The sequence below is a fragment of the Gigantopelta aegis genome, chromosome 14, assembly GCF_016097555.1.
Source record: "Gigantopelta aegis isolate Gae_Host chromosome 14, Gae_host_genome, whole genome shotgun sequence".
Classification (NCBI taxonomy): Eukaryota; Metazoa; Mollusca; class Gastropoda; order Neomphalida; family Peltospiridae; genus Gigantopelta; species Gigantopelta aegis.
In genome coordinates this window covers 35,130,045-35,138,565 of record NC_054712.1, presented here as the reverse complement: position 1 = coordinate 35,138,565, position 8,521 = coordinate 35,130,045, and the positions used below count along the sequence as shown (strand labels likewise).

Here is an 8,521-nt window from a genome sequence, read left to right as displayed (position 1 = left end):
TCTATCATTTTGGGACAGGACGTAGCTCAGCGGTGCAATTCTATCATTTTGGTACAGGATGTAGCTCAGTGGTACAACTCTTTATCATTTTGGGGCAGGACGTAGCTCAGTGGTACAACTCTATAATTTTGGGGACAGGACATAGCTCAGTGGTATAACTCTTAGGTCCTCAGTTGATACCAGGAACTGTTTCTCATTTCTCATTTCAGGCAGTCCTTCACAGCTGCTGTAACAAAGGCTGTGATAAAAGGTGCCAATGTGTCATTAGGCAAACATTCCTTTCCTTTTTTCTGAATGAATGTAGGAACATCAGTCAGTTTGTCTCACAGCTCTAGTTAAATAAACTGTTTTCTTTCTTTGAAAAAAGAAAAAAGCCTGTAGTTTTTGGTTCTGTTTATTCTACAAGCAACACACAAAGTTATAAACCAAGATTTAAAAAAATCCAAATAAATCTGATACTCCTGAGAGTGTGCAAATTCAATAAATTAAATTTCTGTTTGCAAATTTCTCTCATTGAAAATGATGATTATGGTCTTGGGGGACGGTATCACTAGTTCCTGTTGAGCAGCATGAATAATTTCTATGCCATTTTAAATGCACAAAAAAACCCTCTTAGCTCCATAATTTTTTTTTTTTTTTTTTTATCTATTGAAAAGTTCAAATGCCAAAGTACTAAAGAGATGTTTTGATTTCCATGGAAATTCTTTGTACATTATTTTCCAAGCAGTTTTTGAATGACAGCTTTGGCCTGCAGTCGACACAAACCAAAGGTAGGTGTCTGGGGAATAGTACATGATGGTCAGCCATGATTTATGAAGGTTCATCAGAGGGAGTTTTTCATGAAATATTCTATCTGCAGAGCACCAAGTACTTTTATGTCTCCCTGGTGATTTGAGGGAAATCTCAAAAACGATGACACCATATTTATGCATATGGAAATTCTGAATAATTGATAAGCCTGAAATGGCAGAGGGGATGCTTGGTTTGTAAATTCTGTTTAAGGGGGTGGAGATGGGTAAATGAGTTGTTGGGTGTCTTGTTTTTTAAAGCTGGTGAAATCATACTTTGAGAAAACATTATTGAATGAAGGATGAAATGAATAGTTAAAGGAAGAAAGGAAGGATTGTTTCTTGAAATTTGACTGAAAACATGAGCATCAGTTGATGGGTACTACATGTATGTGAAGAAGAAAAGAATTAGTTTTATTTGTTTAACAAGACCACTAGAGCACATTGATTAATTAATCATCAGCAGCTGTTGAAAAGAAAAAAAGAAATGTTTTATTTAATGACGCACTCGACACATTTTATTTATGGTTATATGGCGTCAGACATATGGTTAAGGACCACACAGATTTTAACAGGAAACCCGCTGTTGCCACTACATGGGCTACTCTTTCTGATTAGCAGCAAGGGATCTTTTATTTGCGCTTCCCACAGGCAGGATAGCACAAACCATGGCCTTTGTTGAACCAGTTATGGATCACTGGTCGGTGCAAGTGGAGCACTCACTCAGGGTTTGGAGTCTGTATCTGGATTAAAAATCCAATGCCTTGACTGGGATCCGAACCCAGTACCTACCAGCCTGTAGACCAATGGCTAACCATGACGCCACCGAGGCCGGTCAGCAGCAGTTGAATGTCCAACATTTGGTAATTCTCACATGCATTGTTCACAGGAAACCTGCTACATTTTCCATTAGCAGCAAGGGATCTTTTATATGCACTTTCACACAGACAGGAGCCAGTGGTGGGATTTGAACAGAGTACCTGCATGTCTTAAAACTAATCATCTAATCATTGCACCATAGATCCTTTTGTTCCATTTTAACCCTGTGCACTCATTCATGATTGAGCCAGTGGTGGGGATTTGAACCGAGTACCTACACGTCTTCAAACTAATGATCTAATCATTGCACCATAGAGGCTTTTGTTCCATTTGAACCCTGTGCACTCATTCATGATTGAGCCAGTGGTGGGGATTTGAACCGAGTACCTACACGTCTTCAAACTAATGATCTAATCATTGCACCATAGAGGCTTTTGTTCCATTTGAACCCTGTGCACTCATTCATGATTGAACCAGTGGTGGGATTTGAACCAAGTACTTACAAGTCTTCAAACTAATGATCTAACCACTGCACCATAGAGGTTTTTGTTCCATTTTAACCCTGTGCACTTATTCATGAATGAGCCAGTGGTGGGATTTGAACCGAGTACCTACAAGTCTTAAAAAACTATTGATCAAACCACTACACTACAGAGGAAGTATCTAAGTCAGTAGAGCACTCGCCTGAGGTTTTTGCATCGTATGATCAAACCACCACAGTGGATACATTCTTGGATTGAGTGGGGTTTTTCCAGTCCCAACCAGTGCCTAACAACTGGCATATGAAAGACCATGGTTTGTGCAGTTCTGTTTGTGGGAAAATGCATATAATTACTAAATACATGTATTTGACATCCAGTAGCAGATGATTAATAAGTCTTGTGGTGGTTAATTAAACTGGTGATGGGATTTGAACCAAGTGCCTCAAGCCTAAACCTAACCACTGCATCATCCAGGCAATATGTTTTGCTACAAGTGTGTGTGTGTGTGTGTGTGTGTGTGTGTGTGTGTGTGTGTGTGTGTGTGTGTGTGTGTGTGTGTGTGTGACACTGCCATATTATCCAACATCCACGTCTCAGTGTACATTTTTGCTACTATCGTTATTCCAGTGCAGAATAGCCATAATTGCTAGGAGCATTGTACTCGAATGATTTCCCCAGTGGGTAGCCACACATGCAATAGGCCTCCCACATGAAAGAAATCACTGCCAATACCGCTCTCCCAGGAGAGGTGTTTTGATCATCCGAAACATTAACCTTTTATGAAGAAATTCGCCTTTAGCTGACTATTGACATTATGTTGTCTTTTTTGCTGGCTTTTACTGATCAAAAGGGATACCACTGTCATGGGACGTGCCGTTCTTTCCAACGAGATAGGGAGTAATTTAAATAACAGCCGACTCCAACTAGATCTTCTGAAGCGATTGTCTCCAATAAACGTAACCTGTTATTCTCAGGTCAAAATTGTTAAGAATATATATATATATAAAAGACCAGAATACTGTTAATTGCAAATCTTTTTTTCTTTTTTTCTGCCTGTTGAATGGGTGAGTGTGTTCGGGTGTTTTTGTGGGGGGTTTTGTAAAAGGGAATTTGCTATTTGTTGTTATTAATTGGTAATATTTTTCATCAAATGTACAGTTTTATTGAGGTTAAATATGAGACTAGAAGAATTGTTAATCTTTTGTTAGTTTGGTCAGTGATCTTTTATAGTGTGCTATTAATTTGTATACCGCAAAATACAGTTATATTCACGTCAGGTTGTGAAGAATATAAAATTAGAATATAAAGTTCCTAGCAAATATTTTTCCATTAAAAAAATTTACTGTTGAATGGGTGGGTGTTTTTTCTTAAAAGAAAGTTTATTATTGTTATTAATTTATATACTGTTAATATTCTCCAATAATATATTGATAATACTTTTTGTATATATATATATATAATTTATATTCAAGATTGTTAAAAATGTTACACTAATAATGTTAACTGCAAATTGTATTTCCAATTTGTGATGATTGAGCTATTGTCGTTTGTTAAAGAAACATTTTCTAACTAAGTATTGTGATAAAAATAAAAAGAAATAGATCAAATAATAATTTTTAATCAAATGAAAAAAAACAACCCAAAAACCCAGTCATATTGCATTATCTTGATGTGGACAAGACTAAACGAAATTCATTCAAGACCCAGTGGGGTGGAATATAGCCCAGTGGTAAAGTGTTTGCCTGATGCACAGTCTGTCTGGGATCGATGCGCAGTCGGTCTGGGATCGATGCGCAGTCGGTCTGGGATCGATGCGCAGTCGGTCTGGGATCGATGCGCAGTCAGTCTGGGATCGATGCGCAGACTGTAAGGGATCGATGCGCAGACTGTAAGGGATCGATGCGCAGACTGTAAAGGATCGATGGGATCGATGCGCAGTTGGTCTGGGATCGATGCGCAGTCGGTCTGGGATCAATGCGCAGACTGTAAGGGATCGATGCGCAGACTGTAAAGGATCGATGCGCAGACTGTAAGGGATCGATGCGCAGTCGGTCTGGGATCAATGCGCAGACTGTAAGGGATCGATGCACAGTCGGTCTGGGATCGATGCGCAGTCGGTCTGGGATCGATGCGCAGTCGGTCTGGGATCGATGCGCAGTCGGTCTGGGATCGATGCGCAGTCGGTCTGGGATCGATGCGCAGACTGTAAGGGATCGATGCGCAGACTGTAAAGGATCGATGGGATCGATGCGCAGTCGGTCTGGGATCGATGCGCAGACTGTAAAGGATCGATGGGATCGATGCGCAGTCGGTCTGGGATCAATGCGCAGTCGGTCTGGGATCGATGCGCAGACTGTAAGGGATCGATGCGCAGACTGTAAAGGATCGATGCGCAGACTGTAAGGGATCGATGCGCAGTCGGTCTGGGATCGATGCGCAGTCGGTCTGGGATCAATGCGCAGTCGGTCTGGGATCGATGCGCAGACTGTAAGGGATCGATGCGCAGTCTGTAAGGGATCGATGCGCAGTCGGTCTGGGATCGATGCGCAGTCTGTAAGGGATCGATGCGCAGTCGGTCTGGGATCGATGCGCAGTCGGTCTGGGATCGATGCGCAGTCGGTCTGGGATCGATGCGCAGTCTGTAATGGATCGATGCGAAGACTGTAAGGGATCGATGCGCAGACTGTAAGGGATCGATGCGCAGACTGTAAGGGATCGATGCGCAGTCTGTAAGGGATCGATGCGCAGACTGTAAGGGATCGATGCGCAGTCGGTCTGGGATCGATGCGCAGACTGTAAGGGATCGATGCGCAGTCTGTAAGGGATCGATGCGCAGACTGTAAGGGATCGATGTGCAGACTGTAAGGGATCGATGCGCAGTCGGTCTGGGATCGATGCGCAGTCGGTCTGGGATCGATGCGCAGACTGTAAGGGATCGATGCGCAGTCTGTAAGGGATCGATGCGCAGTCGGTCTGGGATCGATGCGCAGTCTGTAAGGGATCGATGCGCAGTCGGTCTGGGATCGATGCGCAGTCGGTCTGGGATCGATGCGCAGTCGGTCTGGGATCGATGCGCAGTCTGTAATGGATCGATGCGAAGACTGTAAGGGATCGATGCGAAGACTGTAAGGGATCGATGCGCAGACTGTAAGGGATCGATGTGCAGACTGTAAGGGATCGATGCGCAGTCTGTAAGGGATCGATGCGCAGACTGTAAGGGATCGATGCGCAGTCGGTCTGGGATCGATGCGCAGACTGTAAGGGATCGATGCGCAGTCTGTAAGGGATCGATGCGCAGACTGTAAGGGATCGATGTGCAGACTGTAAGGGATCGATGCGCAGTCGGTCTGGGATCGATGCGCAGACTGTAAGGGATCGATGCGCAGTCGGTCTGGGATCGATGCGTAGTCAGTCTGGGATCGATGCGCAGACTGTAAGGGATCGATGCGCAGACTGTAAAGGATCGATGGGATCGATGCGCAGTCGGTCTGGGATCGATGCGCAGACTGTAAAGGATCGATGGGATCGATGCGCAGTCGGTCTGGGATCGATGCGCAGTCGGTCTGGGATCGATGCGCAGACTGTAAGGGATCGATGCACAGTCGGTCTGGGATCGATGCGCAGACTGTAAGGGATCGATGCACAGTCAGTCTGGGATCGATGCGCAGTCTCTAAGAGATCGATGCGCAGTCGGTCTGGGATCGATGCGCAGACTGTAAGGGATCGATGCGCAGTCGGTCTGGGATCGATGCGCAGTCGGTCTGGGATCGATGTGCAGACTGTAAGGGATCGATGCGCAGTCTGTAAGGGATCGATGCGCAGTCGGTCTGGGATCGATGCGCAGTCGGTCTGGGATCGATGTGCAGACTGTAAGGGATCGATGCGCAGTCTGTAAGGGATCGATGCGCAGTCGGTCTGGGATCGATGCGCAGTCTGTAAGGGATCGATGCGCAGTCGGTCTGGGATCGATGCGCAGTCGGTCTGGGATCGATGCGCAGTCGGTCTGGGATCGATGCGCAGTCGGTCTGGGATCGATGCGCAGACTGTAAGGGATCGATGTGCAGACTGTAAGGGATCGATGCGCAGTCTGTAAGGGATCGATGCGCAGACTGTAAGGGATCGATGCGCAGTCGGTCTGGGATCGATGCGCAGACTGTAAGGGATCGATGCGCAGTCTGTAAGGGATCGATGCGCAGACTGTAAGGGATCGATGCGCAGACTGTAAGGGATCGATGCGCAGTCGGTCTGGGATCGATGCGCAGACTGTAAGGGATCGATGCGCAGTCGGTCTGGGATCGATGCGCAGTCAGTCTGGGATCGATGTGCAGACTGTAAGGGATCGATGCGCAGTCGGTCTGGGATCGATGTGCAGACTGTAAGGGATCGATGTGCAGTCTGTAAGGGATCGATGCGCAGTCGGTCTGGGATCGATGCGCAGTCGGTCTGGGATCGATGTGCAGACTGTAAGGGATCGATGCGCAGTCTGTAAGGGATCGATGCGCAGTCGGTCTGGGATCGATGCGCAGTCTGTAAGGGATCGATGCGCAGTCGGTCTGGGATCGATGCGCAGTCGGTCTGGGATCGATGCGCAGTCGGTCTGGGATCGATGCGCAGTCTGTAAGGGATCGATGCGAAGACTGTAAGGGATCGATGCGAAGACTGTAAGGGATCGATGCGCAGACTGTAAGGGATCGATGCGCAGACTGTAAGGGATCGATGCGCAGTCTGTAAGGGATCGATGCGCAGACTGTAAGGGATCGATGCGCAGTCGGTCTGGGATCGATGCGCAGACTGTAAGGGATCGATGCGCAGACTGTACGAGATCGATGTGCAGACTGTAAGGGATCGATGCACAGTCTGTAAGGGATCGATGCGCAGTCTGTAAGGGATCGATGCGCAGACTGTAAGGGATCGATGCGCAGTCTGTAAGGGATCGATTGTAAGGGATCGATTGTAAGGGATCGATGTGCAGTCTGTAAGGGATCGATGCGCAGTCGGTCTGAGATCGATGCCCATCAGTGGGTCCATTATCATTCCATTGAGTGCTCTACTAAATTATTCTGTAAGCTGTATAACATCAAAAGTATTATTTTAGCTGATTCAACAGCTTACGCTTATGGGTTTTTTTAGTTTCTGTTATGATGATCTCACTCAAGTTTTACATCATTAATATTTTTTTTATTTGGATTTGGCTAAATTTTAAGATCAGTAATATTTTACGATTTACAACATATGCTATTTTTAATACATAATAATAATTAAAAAACCTGGTTTATTCAGGTCATACAAAAATACACTGTTGGGCACACTGCAGGGTTTGAAACAAGACTCTTCTGAAGTGTTCAGTTTGATAATGGTTTAAAAGGAGCAACAAGACTTGCCTCAAGACAGCTGATATTATCTGTTGATAGAAGGAAGGAAGGAAATGTTTTATTTAACGACGCACTCAACACATTTTATTTGTGGTTATATGGCGTCAGACATATGGTTAAGGACCACACAGATATTGAGAGAGGAAACCCGCTGTCACCATTTCATGGGCTACTCTTTTCGATTAGCACCAAGGGATCTTTTATATGCACCATCCCACAGACAGGGTAGTATATACCACGGCCTTTGATATACCAGTCATGGTGCACTGGCTGGAGCGAGAAATAGGCCCACTGACGGCGATCGATCCCAAATCGACCGTACATCAAGTGAGCACTTTACCACTGGGCTACGTCTCACCCCCTACCTATTGATAGAGACAATGCTATTGGTTATTAAAACTGTACTTTTCTTTGTGTTTTGCATTCAGTAAACAATGTTGGGATCAATCCCCATCGGTGGACCCATTGGGCTATTTCTCGTTCTAGCCAGTGTACCACAACTGGTATAGCAAAGGCCATGGTATGTGCTATCCTGTCTATGTGATGGTGCATATAAAAGATCCCTTGCTACTCTTTTCAATTAGCAGCAAGGGATCTTTTATATGCACCATTCGATAGACAGGATAGCACATATAACAGCCTTTGATGTACCAGTCGTAGTGCACTGGCTGAAATAGCCCAATGACGGGGATCGATCCCAGACTGACCGCACATCAAGCGAACGCTTTGCCACTGGGCTACATCTCATCCCTCAGTTCTACGGTCACCTTTGGTAATGTGACGTTATCATGTTTGGCACAAGTGTAATTTAACTGGGTTAAAAATGCTAAATATCAAATTAGTTTATAATAGATATTATGTTTAAGTTATAGGATAATTTTTAAAATATATTTGTGAAGGCAGATTTAAATGTGAAAATGGACAATTAATACTTGTTAATCTACAAACTTGCATCACATTTGGATAAACTTACAATAGAGTGAAACAAGAGTCTGTTATGATGAAATGGCCAAATACTTTTAACAAATAGACTAGAGCTTGTCGCGATAACCGTAACTTC

The 8,521-nt window shown here is 44.8% G+C and overlaps 1 protein-coding gene across 1 annotated transcript in view; it reads left to right on the top strand.

Annotated features, from left to right (window-relative positions):
- Positions 1 to 8,521, top strand: part of LOC121389213 (zinc finger protein 423-like) — a 62,117-nt gene that overhangs the window by 38,650 nt on the left and 14,946 nt on the right.